The 16,680-nt window shown below is 45.1% G+C and overlaps 1 protein-coding gene and 1 pseudogene across 6 annotated transcripts in view; one reads left to right on the top strand and one right to left on the bottom strand.

The window, feature by feature from the left end:
• The first annotated feature begins 77 nt into the window (after positions 1-77).
• Positions 78-16,680, top strand: part of Tdrd9 (tudor domain containing 9) — a 110,230-nt gene continuing 93,627 nt past the window's right edge. For 5 of the 6 annotated variants that reach the window (XM_071607485.1, XM_071607483.1, XM_071607484.1 and 2 more), the window contains exon 1: positions 78-627. The gene's annotated coding sequence lies outside the window, so the exon portion shown is untranslated. Of the gene's footprint in view, positions 628-1,150; positions 1,647-16,680 lie in introns of those variants that run through there. The other variant, XM_071607481.1, reaches the window with a different exon arrangement.
• LOC114101647 (U2 spliceosomal RNA) lies at positions 5,225-5,352 on the bottom strand (annotated as a pseudogene).

Here is a 16,680-nt window from a genome sequence, read left to right as displayed (position 1 = left end):
GGCGCCGCGCCGAAGGCCCCGCCCCGCGGGAAGCAGGGCGCCCGGGTTGTGTCCGCGGGTCCTATCGCGTGACCAAACGTCCGGATCTTCGGAGGCCTTGTAATGCTGAACCAGGGAGGTTCTGGACAAACCAGACGGCTTGCCAACCTGGAAGAAAGGGACCCTTGTTTTTAGTCGTCAATGGACCTTTATTTTCCTTGTTTATGCCCCGTGCTGAGGATGGAACCCAGCGCCTCACGCGGGCTAGGCCGGGCCCTACCGCTGAGCCGCGGCCCGGCCTCTTGACCTGACTGGGAGAGGGGCGCCGTCGGCGGGCGACCCGGCCTCGGGCCAAGCGGCCTGGCCTGAGCGGAGGCTGGCCTTGAGCGTGGGAGCCGTCGGCCTCAGGCGCCCTAGGGCTGGGCTTGCTGGCTAGTGCCACTGCGCCCGGCCAGAAAGCATGTCTTAGACCCGGAAGGACCGAGAAAACCGGACCGAAAGGAGCCGGGCGAGCGAAATGACGGGCGAGACCAGAGCCGACGACAGGGCGCGGTGGGGACTGTTGGGGGCAGGCCAGGCTTTGGAGCGCGCGGGTCCCCGAAGCGCGGTCCCAGTGCGCCCTTAAGGGTTGGCTTGGTATGAGGACTGGTGAGCCTTTCTAAGAGCCTCTTGGCCGGGAAGGGAAATTTTTCTTAAAATGGTGACTGTCACTTAAGACGGCCATCAAGATGCTAAGCAAGGACCTTACAAAGACAAGGACAGCGTTTAGAAAAAATTTAGCATCATTGTAAGGTCTCAAGCTAGACTTGAGATCAATAAGCCATTTTTTTGGTGGGGTACTGGCGATTGAACCCAGGGACAGTGACCACCGAGCCCCGTTCCCAGCCCTATTTTGTATTTTATTTGGAGACAGGGCCTCACTGAGTTGCAAGCGCCTTGCTTTTGCTGAGGCTGGCTTTGAACTTGCCATCCTCCTGCCTCAGCTTCCTGAGCCGCTGGGATTACAGGACTGTGCCACCCTGCCCACCAGATCAATAGATTTTTAATGGCTAGTTTCAAATCCAAAATCCTAAGAAAAACACTTCAAAAAAACCAAAATGTTTAAGGAAAGGGTCACCCTAGCACATTTGTTTGAAGGATCTAATGCTGTGTTTCGTGGCTGGAAGGTCAGAGAAGACACACAGTGCCTCAAGCACAGTTTCTCTGGCTTTTTGAGAGGGCCACTTAATGGCATCAATAGCATTTGTAAATGCTTTCAGCTGTTGGTTTTCCCTTTAGGACAGAAGTTCACTCTGCTCAGTGAATTTGCCAAGCCTCCCTTAAATATCAAAGCCCAGAGGCCTTCAGCAATCTTTCCTTGTGCTGTGGCCTAAAGGTCTACAATCCTATTAAGAACTGCCTGATATCAAGCTGTCCCCTTTAACTCTGAACATTGGCCAGGAATGCAAGATGAGCTGGGCTAAGTGAGTGGGGGCACCCAGAACCACTGAATCACATGGAGGAATCTGGGACTGTCTAGAGTAAAGAGATGTCTCTGGAGAAGGGTCCTAGGAGTTCCCAGAGGAGGAGGAGAACTTAACTCAGGACCAGAGGGATTCTTGGCATACCCGATGGAAAAGAATTTCAGCATGAGCCAGACAAAGGCACACAGAGATTTATTTAGGAAAGTAGGTACCCATTTAAGGGGGAATATGGGCTGTCTCCAGAGTGAGAAGTCCTGATTTGGGCTGGGTGTCCAATGTTTATAGAATGGGAGTATCAGGGGCTGGACTAGTGGTGGATCTAGGTTGGAGCGGCCAGTTTTCCTGTGCTTGCATATTGCCTTCATTTTACAAGGGTATGGGCCAAGGGAATGGGCCAAGGTCTACAACTGTGTTTTCTGCCATCTCAGTGGCTTGATTCTTCATTTCAAGCTTGAGAGTGTTTTCCTTAAGATTCTGAACCCCCCCCCCCCGTTTCTTTCTTTCTTTATACTAAATCCCTATTTTAGGATCACACAGAATGTTTAGTTAGGAAACTAGAAGCAGATTCCAAACTGAAAAAAGCATCAAGACAATGTCCTTATGAAATAGTAGCAAAGAGGATAAAGGTGCCTCCCAGAAAATGTTTGTGTGAAAAGAACTCTCTTCAGAAGAGCACCTTATAGCCCGCCTGTAAACCCAGCAGCTGGGGATGTTTTGGAAATCACACTCAGCAAGAGACCAACCACCATTGGGAGGATTGGAGAACTCGGTGGACTTAGATGAGCTAGTGCTCTGAAGTTCTGGTCCCTGAGCTGAGGTTACATGGGGCTTTTATAGGAAATTTGACATCATTTCTTAACCATTATGACATTGGTGGGTTTGAATTCTTGGCCTATGTGACCAAAGACAATGAATGCACAGGGAATTTATGATAAGTAGTTCACATGTGCAGAACAAAGGCAGTAAAATACTTGCCAGTGTTATCTTTAAGTAGTTTTTATCACAGCAGCAACTCAAGATGACTTGAATTTACCTTCCTAAGAGCTATATTTCTAAGAACTAAGCCTATGAGGTTATAATTTAGACATCAATTAATTGACCTAGCAATTAAATGATGTAGCTACATTCCTAGAGTTTAGAAAGTTACAGAAGAGAAGATTCTGTTCACACTCATCAGTTGAATCTCTGGCCTTGAAAGCCTGGCACAGGGGTGTTTACTTTTCAAGTCTAGTCAAACTCCTAGGGACAGGTGTTTACAATCCAATGGGTAGGGACCCATGGTTAATTAGGTTTCCTGAAGAAAGGTTGACAGAAGGGGAAGGGAATTAACCGTTTCCTCAGGCATTGTTTTTTCATCATAAGGTTTTTTTTTTTTTTTTGAGAGAGAATTTTTTAATATTTATTTTTTAGTTGTCGGTGGACACAACATCTTTATTTTATTTTTATGTGGTGCTGAGGATCGAACCCAGCGCCCCGCACATGCCAGGCAAGTGTGCTACCGTTTGAGCCACATCCCCAGCCCCATCATAATGTTCTTAAAATTTCATTTTATAATCAAGTCTTTGTTTTTCAATCACAGGGAGGCTGAAGCAGGAGGATAGAGAGTTCAAAGTCAGCCTCAGCAACTTAGCAAGACCCGATCTTAAAATAAAAAATAAAGAGGGCTGGGGATGTGGTTCAGTGGTTAAGTGCCCCTGGATTCAATATCTGGTACCAAAAAAACAATAAAAATCAAAACCAAATCACCTTCCACTTAAAAACACTTGTGACGTGGACAAAGGATGATAACATGTTGGAAGAGCAACACACCAGGGGTACAAATGTCAGCGAGTTCTGGAATTGCTTGATGTGCTTTTGATGTATTTAATGAAATTTGGAGTTGTGTCTTAGCTTTCACATGAAGCATGAGTTGTAATATTTTCCAATCAGTGTTGAATGACCTACTGAGCCTCAATGGCTTTGTACGTTGGGAGGTAATTTTGAGAGACCACAGTGTTTGGAAAAGTGTTTGAATCTCTGGCCTTGAAAGCCTGGCACAGGGGTGTTTACTTTTCAAGTCTAGTCAAACTCCTAGGGACAGGTATTTACAATCCAATCACCAGTTACATGGTCAGAATATGAGACCCCAAAATTGTAACATAAGTTAGTGACAGGACTGGGACTTGGAGCGAGGACTCCTGGCTTGGGAGGAGGCGGGTTCATGTTTTGAGACACTAGGCGCTCCACTCTGCCTAGCCTGGCTTCTGTCTGCACTGTTTGCAAGCTGACTTCTTATTTGCCTCACTTTGGGACATTTTCCAGTGTACAACTGGGCTTCACAGTAGTGATCCATGCCATCTGCATGTCCCCTACATATTCATACTTGTGGCTCTTTCCTGAGAGCCCACATACCAGCCTCTGCACTGGGCACTGAGGATGTGATGGTAGTGGGCAGTTCTTTCTGTTGTCTTCCTCTGTATACCTTTGCTGGGGTTTTCATCCCGTCCCATCTTTGAGGGTATTTCTCAAGGTGCGTTGGAGTGAGCCATGGCATCCATAGAGACTGGACACATTTTTATCTTTCTACAATGTGTCTGAACTTAATAAATAAGAATAAATTCATAAACTACATCATTTTCAGAGACTTTAATTCACCAGTTACACATGGTTTCACTTGGTATCATGACCGAAGCAATCACAAGTTCTTTTATCCCATTCTGATCTTAATTACTAATATCCATAACACTCAAGTCACTTCACATAATAATATGTGTGAGTTACAAAAAGGTGAAGAAAGTTTAAGATGGCCACAGGGGCTGCACTAAGAGCAAAGGCACAGATACAAGTACAAGTCACCGCAGGTGGCCATCAAGGGATTAAAAACTGCTGGGGTCCAGCCCAGCGGGGGAGTCCAGGGGTCCTGAAGGAGGAGTGGTGTCAGCGAAAAAAGAAGAGATGGGACAACAGGTTGCAAGTTACGAGCAGTTTCCAGAAGAAATCTGCTGCCCCTAGAGGGGGCTTTATTTTCATACCTTTTTTTAAATATTTATTTTTTAGGTAGATGGACACAACACAATGCCTTTATTTTTATGTGGTGCTGAGGATCGAATCCGGGTCCTGCCCGTAGCTAGGCCAGCACTCTACCGCTGAGCCACAATCCCAGCCCTTCATACCTTTTTTACAGGTGTTTTTTCAGATAGTTAATGGATAACTTCAAAGCCAAAACTTCTTTGATTTACATAATTTTCAGAGTTACAATCTTTTTGACATACATCAATTACCTAAGATGTTGAGTATATTGTTCAAAATATTTTTCTATAACCTTAGCCAATCATGATTAAGCATTTACGTTTTCGCCTCAATCACTAGGTGCTAGGTGACGCAACTAGACTACATGACTCCTGACCTATTATTCACTTTAAATTTTAAAGCATAGCTATAATTATTTCATTAACTTTTATTTTTTAAAAATATTTTTATAATTGTAGATGAACACAATATCTTCATTTTTATTTATTTATTTTTATGTGATGCTGAGGATTTTACCCAGGGTCTCACGCTTGTGAGGCAAGTGCTCTACCACTGAGCTACAACCCCAGCCCTAACCTTTAACTTTAAAGCATACTTATGATTATTGGTAAGCTTTCTTCTAAACTAAAATCCCAGTAAAACACACTTAAAGTAGTGAAAGTTATTACTTAAAAAAACCTACTACTCTGAAGTGCCTCTAAAATATATCTATGTTAATTTTACATTATTTTATTTTTAATTTCCAAGGTGATTTCCTTTTTTCATATGACCTATTTGACTGCTTTCTTACAGAATTTTCTTGATCCTTGGTCAAAGCACACCAATTCTTATGTCTTTGTAATCTTTAAACTGATAAGAACAGATACTACACTTGATCTTAGCCAAAAGGCCGAGGAGCGATGTCTTTGTAATCTTTAACAGAAGGGCAGGCTTTACACCTCAACCCATTTGTCATTTATATTAACTATGTGTTTTCCACTTTCATCATAAATTTCTGTGTAAGGCAAAGGAGAATGTGTTAGTGGGGGGAATGTATTTTTATTAACCTCTTGTCCTTGAGGAGGATAACATAAGCTACATACGGTGGTCCTTATTGTTGGCACAGCAATTGTTTTTCCGTAGCTAGATGTTGTACAGGTTGAGGCTTTAGGACAGGGTTGGGGGGTAGTGTAAATTGTTAACCATGGGATAAGTATTTCTTGTTGCTTAGGCTTGGGGAATAACACTATTGTCTGTATCCTGAGAGATATTGAAATGCACCTCATGGCATGTCTCCATCATATCCTTAGTCTCATTCTGGGAATTTTCCTGCAATCTCAGGCAATACGTACTTTTATTATTGATTGACATATGCCCTGTTATCCATATCATGAGTATCATAAACAAAACACTTAACATTCGTGATGGTTTTGGTTTCCAAATGGTGCAGCCCTGCTGCAGCATCCCCCATGTTGTGACCCTGTCGGACAGCGGATGTAGGGTCGCCTTCACTAAAAAACCAAGTCTGGAAGGTGTCAAGGGGCAGAGCTGTCCTGATGGCAGGCAGTTCTAAGTGAGCTCGTGGTGGGATATGTGCCACAAGCAGGAGGAACAGTGATGAGCTAAAGCCTGGGCAGAATTGGAAGTTTGTCACTGTGGTGATTTTCCTGGGCAAGGCTCTTGACAGGTGACCAGGTGATATGTTAGTGTGCTGCCATGCCAGTTTGAGATACCGCCTTTTAAGGGTCTTAAATGGGGGCAGGGTGTTTACATCTGGCGTGATTGGTAAGTTTGTGTCTGGTGTTTCTGATGATTTGATTATGCCCAGGTGTCCGTGTGCTTCTGATTTAATTTGATATGGTTTCCAGGTGGTCATGTTTTATTGGTATAAATAAGTTAAAATCTGTGCCTTATGGTTGTGCTGGGCAGATGGCGGTGTAGAAACAAGGTTTAGTCATTCCACCTTGGCACTTGTACTCAGAAATGGAGAAACTCATGGCAAACCGTTCTATGAGATACAGGGCAACTCAGAGGTAGGCACAGCCTGGAACTGCTGATCTACACCAGGCAGTAACTCGGAGCAGGACCCAGCCTGCCCCAGCGGCCCTCCACCCCACTTCCTGGAGCCAGGCTGGACCATTTCGGCTGCTCTACGGGGGTTGCATCTGCCCACGCCTGTTTTGTCCAGCTATGTCAGGACACTGCCACCCGAGACGCAGGTTTAGTAAGGATGAGGATAAATCCCATTGCTTGTCTCAGCTGGGCAGACTTGAAGAAAGGACACAAAGACAGGCAGAAAGCAGCAGGTTACTGCAAAAGTAACCAAGTGGGGAATTCTCCCAGGAGAAGGGCCGTGAGCCAGACGGAGGGCCTGACTTCCGCTGGTGCGCCTTGCGTTCCTTGGTTTTCCGTCCCGTCCCCGCTCTCCGGTACCGTGCCCACACGTCGATATTGGTCTACCGGACGCCCGCAGGTGTCCACGAGTACGCAACTGCACCTAACTGCGCCGCGGGCCAACGTCCAGGGCCACTTTGCTCGGCCAGGAAGCTCACATACCGGGGACCTTCTGGGACGGGTCTGGACGAGGCCCACCTCGCCCGCACTGGGCGCCGTGCCAAACGGCCCCCGTGTCCTGCGCGAGACCTCCTTCACTGCTTACCCTTCAAGGCCCCGCCGAAGCGTCCTTTCTTCACGAAACCTTCCCCGACCCCCTCTTTGACCCTCTCCCCAAAATGGGTGTGCGGAGGCCTGAGCCCAGCAGCCAGGGGCAAAGTCCCTGCGCGCTTGCGGTCCAGCTCCCGAGGGCCGAACCTCAAGGCCGCCCGCCCTGCACTCAGGGGCCTCGCGCCTTGACCCGCGGGCAGCGGCTCCCGACACGCCTCACGCGGCCGGGGAAGGCTGGCGGCAAGAGGCCGAGGGCGCGGCCCCCTCTCCCGCCGCGCGTTCTGATTGGAGGGCTGCGGGTGGGGCGGGGCTTCCGGAACGCCGGCGGCGCTGCGCGGGGAGTTCCTGCCTCTGGCTAATTCCCTCGCTCTGCAGGCGGTTGAGGAGGCGCGACGCCGGCTTCCACTATGCTGCGCAAACTCACGGTCGACCAGATCAACGACTGGTTCACCATCGGCAAGGCCGTGACCAATGTGGAGCTGCTGGGCTCGCCCCCCGCCCTCCCAGCCGAGGCGGGCAGGGATGAGGCTCAGCGCAAGGACGTGGCCCCCAGCGCTGGCCCCTCGGCCCCGGCCCCGGCCCCGGCCCCGGCCCCGCTGGCCGGGGCCCTCGGGAGGTAGGGCGCGGGGAGCGGGGCAGGCCGCTAAGCCCTCAGGAGCTGCCCGTGCACAGACAGCGCCTCCGGAGCGTTGCCGGGCGTTTCTGCTTTACCCACGGGCTCTGCCCTCAGAACCTGCTGTGGGTTTCCAGAAACGTCGCTAAGTGCCCGTGGGTCCCGCTTCCCAGCGCCCACGTGACCGCACGTGCACCGGCATCGGCTGCGGTTGGGGAACCCGCCCGACACTTCGCGGTCACATGGGGTCCGTGGCGTACAGTAGGGGTCGCGCTTGGTGCCTTGCGCTCGGTGGCCTGCGACTAGCGTATGACGACGGGTGCCCTGCCGTCGGGGGGGGGGGGGGGCAGTTTCATTGCCTAGAAATCGGCGCTGCCTGGGTTCCTCCCCCCCTCAGCCCTTCGCGCTGGTCTTTTTTTCTGCTTTCCTGGTTTCCTTTGCAGAACGCCCTGCGGTGGCCAGCAGCCGTGTGCCCCCTTTCGCCCTGCCTCCTTTCACTTGGCCTCCTGCGCTTGACCTTCCTGCCTGCTCTCGGCCCGGTAGCTTTCCCCTTTTTAGCACTGATGGGTCATCCATGGGATGTACCACATTCACCTGCTGAAGATTGGCTGCTTCCAAGTTTGAGCAGTTCGTAAAGATTCTATGCAGGTTTTTCTGTGGACATGTTCATTTGGGTAAATACCAGGGTTTGTGAATGCTGGATCTTCGTTCAGTTTTGTTAACCCTCCTCTCAGGATTCTTTGGCTTAAGTAGCTGCTGTAAGTTATTCGCTTCACGTGAATTTGTTGGAAACAAGGCAGGAGGATACTCTTTGATTCAGAGGAGACCTAGATCTGGTGTCTTTAATAAAAACAGCCTGAGAAGTCCCCCTAGCTGAGTGCGGGGAATCTCCATTACTCTGCTGCACCCCGAGTTTAGCACCTTTAAAGTTGGGAGTGTTTTTTTTTTTTTTTTTTTTTTTGGTAAAGTTATTCTTGTTGGCAGGTTACATCTGATTTGATGGTTAGGCCCAGACTATGGGTCAAGTTCTTGTGTGTTGCTTCAAGCCTTTTTTAGGGTCCTTTCAAATGCAATCTTGGGATCTTTGGTAATAGTTTTCTTAGAGCCATGGCAGGGACAAAGTGACCCCTTGTGCAGCTTAGAAGTGGCTGCTGTTTGTACTCTCTTTTCTTGAATGACTGTGGTGAATGATCCTTCTCTACTCAATAAACTGGTGAAACTAATTGCTTGAAGTAACTCAATTAAATTATTAAGTTATTATTGACCTTGTCAGAAACTAAAAATATATATTTAAATGTCATTTTAACTATTAAGGACCATTTTTAAAAATTTACAGTTCTTGGGACTGAGGGTATAGCTCAGTGGTAGATCCTGGCAAATGAAGCCCCGGGGGTTCAATCCCAAGGACTGCAGAATAAATAAATAATCCAGTTCTTCATGGACTAAAATGTTTATAAAAATCAATCAAAATGAATTTTCAGAGCAATAAAATGGGAAGACAAAAGCCCCATTTTATTCTATTAAATTTAATGTGTAAAATTAATTTATAAAATGGCCATAAATGTTTTAACTTTTGTACTTAGTCATCGACAAACAACATCTTTCTCAGTAGTGCTAGCTGAGATGATATTCCTCTGTAAGTGCCTTTCTGGGCTTTAAACATGTATATCCAATGCCAGAGTTTCTATCATATAGTAGACACTCAACTAAATGCAGCTACATTAGTTAATCATCATAACAATTGTTTGGCATTATCATTAATCACCTATGATGTTTTTATAGAGGAAGAAATAGACTTGGGTAGCAGAGTAACTTGCCCAACTTCATGTAGCAAATGGTCATAATGGGCAGAATGACCCCCAAAGATGTATGCTATACCCTCTGAATATGTAATGTTACATGGCAAAAGGGAGATTACTTAGATTACCTGAATGAGCACAATATAATCACATGAGCACTTAGGGCTGGGGACATAGCTCAGTTGGTAGAGTACCTGCCTCACTTGCACAAGGCCCTGGGTTCAATCCCTAGCACCACAAAAAAACAAAACAAAACAAAAAAAACACATGAGCCCTTAAAAGCAGAGAATTTTCTGTGACTGAAGTTAGAGGTTTGAAAGATTTGAAACATGGCCAGATTCTTTTTTATGAAAACCATTTCCAGTAAGGAAATGAGTACCTTAGTCCTACAGTTACATGGAACTGATTTTGGCTGACAACCTGAGTGAGCTGTCAGTAGGGAAGGCAGTCTTGCAAACCCTTGATTTTGGCCTACGAGACCCTAAGCAGAGGGCCCAGGTGAATTTGACTGGACTTGTGAGGTCAGTCTCTGTTTTCTTTTTTATACCTTTATTTTGTTTATTTAGTTTTTTTATGTGGTCTGAGGATCGAAACCAGTGCCTCACGTGTGCTAGGCAAGTGCTTTATCGCTGAGCACACCCAGCCCAGTCTCTGTTGTTTTAAACTGCTAAACTTGGGATCTTTTGTTAGAGCACCATTGCAGTTAGGAAACCAACACAGTGGTAGAGCTGGGTTGCAGATTTTGGGTGAGTTGACTCAGGAAGCCTGGCCCATAGTGTGGTTCAAATGTTAGTTGAACTATGTCTTTCCAGTAAAGGAGAGTTCTGGCTGCAATTTGGGCTTCAGTTAGAAAATATTTGACATGGGAAGGTGGCTTTCACAAGCTGGGGCTGTCCCACAGTACTGTGTGTGGGCTAGTTACTTAGTGGTTGTTTGCAGTGAGTGACTGGTGTCCTGTCTGTGAGAATGTTGGTAAATCAGTATAATGAGCAGTGGCCACCAGAATTGAAATAGTGAACAGAAAAATACTTGACTGTATTTCAGGTAGTTCAGAGAACTGCTCTGGGAGGGATATGTGTGGGTGGTGAAGAAAGGGCTACAGTTTAAGTTTATTTTCAGTGGGTAAAACATTGCTTGCTTTCCTGCCATGGGAGGTTGGCGTGCTGGGCTCACAGGGCTTGGTGCAGTGTGTGTGAGGGTGAGTAGTTTTCAAATCATGCTTCCCTCAGCCACGGGGCTCCCCCTTTCTTCTTTTCGTGGTGCTGGAGCTTACTTGTTTTGATTGTGGATTATGCCCTGTTGTCCTTACTTTCCTTGGCATATGAGAAAGGAAACCCTGGAGGCTGTGCGGGGCATTTTGAGCATTCTTCTCCAGGGCTGTTGCTCTGTCTGCCCTCAGCTGTGGCTCTTATGCCCAGTGCTGCTTTGTGCCCTCTGAGTTGGAACCTCCTCTGTCTTCAAGGCTTACATTAACTCCTAGTCCATGACAATCTTGAATAATTCTCACTGTTGTGCCTTTGACTCAACATCTTAAAATTGTGCTCTGACCCAGAGGCTTCCCTGAAGAGAGCTTTCACCCAGATTACTTCCACATTTTTCCTCTTTTTGTTTTACCGAAAGCTGAATGCCTGCTGTGTTGGACATTGTACCAGGTTGCAGTCCTTCCCACAGATAGAAGTCTCACTCTTTGAGGGAGTCAAACATCAGAGAAGTTGAGAAACTGACCTTGACCAGTCTGCATACATTGTAGAATACATATCTTTGACTCCAAAGTATATTGCTTTTTTTCTTTTTGCCTTTTGGTATTTTGGCCTCACACAGGTGTTAATGTGTACCTCTGTTACTTCCAAGAATTCCTGTGTTCTATTTACTCACTGTTGTAGTTTGGATCTTAAATATCTCCCAGAGGCCCATGTGTTAAAGGCTGGGTTCCCGAGGTGGTGGAATCTTTGAGAGGTGGAGCCTATTGGAAGGTCCTCAGGTCATTGGGGGCATGCCCTTGCATGGGGTAATGGGATTCCAATCCCTCCCTCTCCATTTCTTTTTTGCTTCTTGGTCATGAGGTGAGTGGTTTTGCCCTGCCACGTGCTCCTGTCATGGTATGATGCCATGATGGGGCCTATTGATCATGAACTCAAACCTGCAAAACAATGAGTCAAAATAAACCTTTTCTTTTTATAAGTTAATTACCCCAAGTATTTTGTTATAGCATTGGATAGCTGACTAACACACCACAAAGTCCATGTTTTTTAGATCAAAAACAGATCTTTTGTCTAACAGATGGTTTATTAGGTAAACAATATTCCCTATTGATTAAAAAAGCACTGGAGTATCCTGTGTGTATTAAGTGCAGCTAGAGTAGATTGAAAGGGAGGTAAAAGATGAGGCCAGAGAGGTAACAGGGATTATGAGTTGTCTCTTAAATCATTGTGAGGACTTTGTTTCTTCATCTGTGGGAGCTGGGAGCCACTGGGGGAGACTTGGGATTTTGAGTGGAGCTGTACTATGGTTTGACTTATGGCTGCACCAGGATCACTGCTGCATGATTTAAGTGTGTAGACATAAAATCAGGAAGGAGTCTGTGGATATTATCTGTGATGGCTAATTTGTGTGTCACCATGGCAGAGTCACAGTGTCTAGACACATGGTCAAACACTGCTCTGGATTTCAGTGAAGGTGTGTTTTGGATTAACATTTGAATTGGTGGACTTTGAGTAAAGCAGATTACCCTACATGATCTGAGTGGGCCTTCTCCAATTTTTTGAAGTCCTGCATACGTCAAAGACTGGCTTCACTTCAGCAAGAAGAAATTCTGTCATCACATGAACTGGTACATGAGATGTGGGCTGCAGCTCTTCCTGGGTCTCCAGTCTGCCCAACAGATTTTGGACTTGCACCTCTATGATGGTGTGAGCTAATTCCTTAAAAGTAAATCTCTCTGTACACATGTCCTGTTCTGGTTCTCTGGAGGACACTGACTAGTACATCATTCAGGCAAGACATAGGATGGTGTATTGGACCAGAAAGGTAGTCAGGGGTGGTAAGCATGGTTGAACTGGGGATATGTTCTTAAGATAGAGGTGAGGACCTTGTAGCTGGGCCAGATACAGGATGTGAGTGGGGAAGTTGTAGGTGGCAAGAAGATTTCTGGCTGAGCAACTGGAAGGTGTTGCTATCAATGGGGAGGGCAAAACTGCAGGAGGATCTGCTCTGTATGGGGGTGGGGGGCTATACCAGAAGTTTGACTTTGAAATGCCTGTTGGCAGTAAATGCAGACAGTCTAGGTTGAGTCAAGTCTGATTGGAATTAAGACATCTGAGGGTTAGGGCTTTGGGCTTAGTAGGGTGAGACCACTCAGACTGCAGGTGCTAAATCCTGGTGGGTGGGTGTAGAGTGAGAAGAGGTCCACAGCCCATGCCATGGTGCTTGGTGTTCAGAGGTTGTGATGGAATGAGCAAAGAAGACTGGGCAGGAGCTAAGGGAAGGGTCAGGAAAACCAGGGAGTGAGACTCCCAGGAGACAGTGGCTTGCTTTATATCCTGAGTGTGAATCTCTTTGTACTTTATGGGAGTATTATATGGGTTGTTTCCCTGCAGAAGAACTTATTTAAGACAAATTGTCACTAAATCTCTACCACTTAGTGCAGTCCCTATCACATAGTATTAGTGCAGATATTTGTTTGAATGAATGAGCTGCATTAGTAGGTCCTAGGTATTGGGTGCTTACAGTATGCCAGGAGAGTTGCATTGTGCCTTGATCTTTGGCTGTATGTGTGAGTAAGCCAGTGAAAACTAGGGGATCCTGACGACCGTGCTGTACTTATTTCCAGAATTACAGTGCAGCTCACTGTTTCCATACCACCACCCTAGGCCAAACCATGGTCATCTCTTGCTTGGATTATTATAAAAGCCCACCATTTCTGGCTTTTTGTTTTTGCATCCTTGCTTACTAATGATCTGTCTAGCACTTACAAGAATTCTTGGCATGAGGTCCATGTGGAATGATCACACTAGCCGTCTTTGAGTACCTGTGTGACTCTGGTGGGGAGACTGCCTTTCCCAGTGTTGCTTAATTGGTACCTGTGTCATCTGCCGCTCTCTTTCCTGCACTAGGGCTATACTTGCATTTTTCTCTCTGTCTTGAAGATTCCAACTCTATTCCCACCACTCAGCTTGTGCATTTTCTCTTCCTTCTGTGTCGATTGTCCTCCCTCTTTATTTTCCCTGTTTTTTTCCCCCCCATGACAGGCTCCTTGCATCATTGGGGCCCTGTTCAAATATCTGCTCGTTAGAGAAATTTCATATGACTCCCATATTCTTTAATTCCTCTACCTTCTTTTCCAATCTCTCTAGCTTGTTTCACCTTTCTTCCTCTAAGTACTTATCACATGCCAAATGCTTGTTTGTGATAGCCAAAAACTAGTTCTGCCAATCATCTTTGCACTTGTGTGATTATGGCTTGGTGTCCCCTCCCCTACCCAGGGAGACCAGAAAGATTCTGGCTTGTAGATTTGGATGGTTAGAGAGTGTTGTCATTTACTAAGATGGACAGGGCTATTTTTTTTTATATTTATTTTTTAGTTGTTGGACACAATACCTTTACTTTATTTTTTTTATTTTTATGTGGTGCTGAGGATCCAACCCAGGGCCTCACACGTGCTAGGCAAGCGCTGTACCACTGAGCCACAACCCCAGCTCTGGACAGTGCTGCTTGATGAAGTGTTTGAAGAGCTGTACTTTTACTGTGTGTGTCCTGGGCATTGTCTTAATGGTGTATGTTTTGGCTGATTTCTCCCTTGAATTTTGTTCTTTTAGAAAAGAAACCTTTATGATTGGTGGTTTTGAGCGTGTTGATTTTCATTTTGTTTTAATTTTGAGACAGGGCCTTGTCAAGTTGCTGAAGCTGGCCTCGAGCTTGCTATCCTCCTACCTCAGCCTCCCAAGTTGCTAGGATTATAGGCCTGGGTTACCTTGCCTTATGGTAATTATGTTGACTTTGAGGAGATGTTGAGTAGGCAACTTGTTATTTTACATTTGGATCACAGAAGGTAGGTTTGGGCAGGGCAGGTGAGATAGAGTGGGTGTGCTTCCCTTCTGTTAGTTAGTTAGCTCTTGCTGGGTGAGCCACTTAATCCCTCTGAGGCAACTTGCTCCTCTCTCAGGTGAGAATAATATCACTCACTGATTTACAAGGGTAGGATTGAATGGGAAGGCACACATGTTCCTGGTATGTAGAGGACTTACTTTAACATTATTCCATGGGTTGGGCTGGTCAGGAGTGCTGTGGTTGGAGAGTCTGTTGTGTTGAGTCCTGTGTAGAGCTCTTTCCCGTGAATGTCTTCACTTACTTCTCATTGTTCCCTAGCTAAATGCTTCTGTGACTGCTCACACCACCTTCTCTTGATAAAATATACCTGCAGAGTTCCTAGTCATCCTCCCCCTTTGTTGTCCTTTGTATTTTTTAATATTTATTTTTTTAGTTATAGGTGAACACAAAGTCTTTATTTTACTTTATGTGGTGCTGAGGATCGAATCCAGTGCCTCATGCATGCTAGGTGAGCACTTTACTTCTGAGCCACAACCCCAGCCCTGTCCTTTGTATTTTTGACCCTAATTCCTTTGCCAGCTTTAGGTATTATAAATAGTCAGTGAATAAAAACCTTGATCTATTAGTATTCAGGAAATTATTTGTGTTAAAATTTCTATTTTATTTGTTGATTTTTTTCCAGAAACAACTCTATAGTTTTAAATTTCATAAGCTAAGACTTTCTTAAGAAGCACTGTTATTAGGTTATTGCCAATTACAAAATGAGAGAAACTCAAAACAGAGTGTATTATTCTATTCCCTTCTAAAATCTGGTTGTAAGATGGATTTTGGGTGACAGATGGCCTGGCATGCATTCTCATCCTGGAATGACATAGCTCTCTACCTCTTCAGTCATGATGGTATATACCTGTAATCCCAGCTGCTCAAGAGGCTGAGGCAGGAGGTTCAAGTTTAAGGCCAGCCTGGGTAGCTCAGTGAGATCCTGCCTCAAAATAAAAAATGCAAAGGGTGTGGAGTCGAGTATCCCACACTGATAGAGGTCAATCCCCAGTACCTCAAGGTGGGGAGGAAAGAAATGGTAAGGGTTTTAATATTCTAGTTTTTTTTTTTTGATTTTTAGTTGTCAGTGGACCTTTACTTTGTTTATATGCAGTGCTGAGAATCAAACTCAGTGCCTTACATGCTAGGCAGGTGCTCTACCACTGAGCCACAACCCAGCCCCAGGGTTCCAGTTCTTTAACAAAAGAATAAATTTGACTAATGCATCATTTTCTACTTTAATTAAATTATTAAAATGTAAAATTTTTATATATTAAATAATTTGCTATTTTTTTTTTGAAGAGAGAGAGAGATAAATTTAATATTTATTTTTTTAGTTTTTCTGCGGACACAACATCTTTGATTGTATGTGGTGCTGAGGATCGAACCCTGGCCGCACGCATGCCAGGCGAGCGTACTACCGCTTGAGCCACATCCCCAGCCCTAATTTGCTATTTTAAATGAGTATACATTGTCAAGATTGAAAGTTTTTCTGAAGTAGGATAAAAAAATCCATTTATTTTTACTGATACACTGTAGAGATGTTTTTAATACTTTCCTTTAATGTTAAGATAGAAAATAAGTAATTAAAAATGAATCTGAGTCAGGATAAAGCACTACTTTGTTTGTAAACTGCAGGTTATTTCCTCCCTCAGTGCCCCCTTCCCCTGTCCCCAGCCGAGAATGACATCACATCATGGGATATTTGCATCATTCCACTGTTATATTGTATAGATAGGATTCACAGTAATCATTTATTTTATACATAGCCTATTTTAGAATAACTAACTAAGCTAACTAACTTAGAATAACTAACTTAGCTAACTAAGTTTCACACAGAATATATAAAAATCCATACTAAATTGCCTTGGTTCCTGTGAGATGTGTTTGAAGGATAAGAAAACACTTTAAACATTTTAAAAAAATATTTAGGAAATAATTTAGTTAGAAGCATACTGTTCAGTGAGAACATTACATGTTTAGAGTGGTTAAAAAAGAACAGTTTAAAACAGGATACTCATCCATGGGAATTTTAACTTCTGACCTCATGACAAAGAAAACTGAAGTCACATCGCTTTTGTTTAATGTT

Source organism: Marmota flaviventris, chromosome 2 (assembly GCF_047511675.1).
Source record: "Marmota flaviventris isolate mMarFla1 chromosome 2, mMarFla1.hap1, whole genome shotgun sequence".
NCBI lineage: Eukaryota > Metazoa > Chordata > Mammalia > Rodentia > Sciuridae > Marmota > Marmota flaviventris.
Note: the sequence above shows the minus strand (reverse complement) of the source record. Positions and strands in the feature narration are given on the sequence as shown.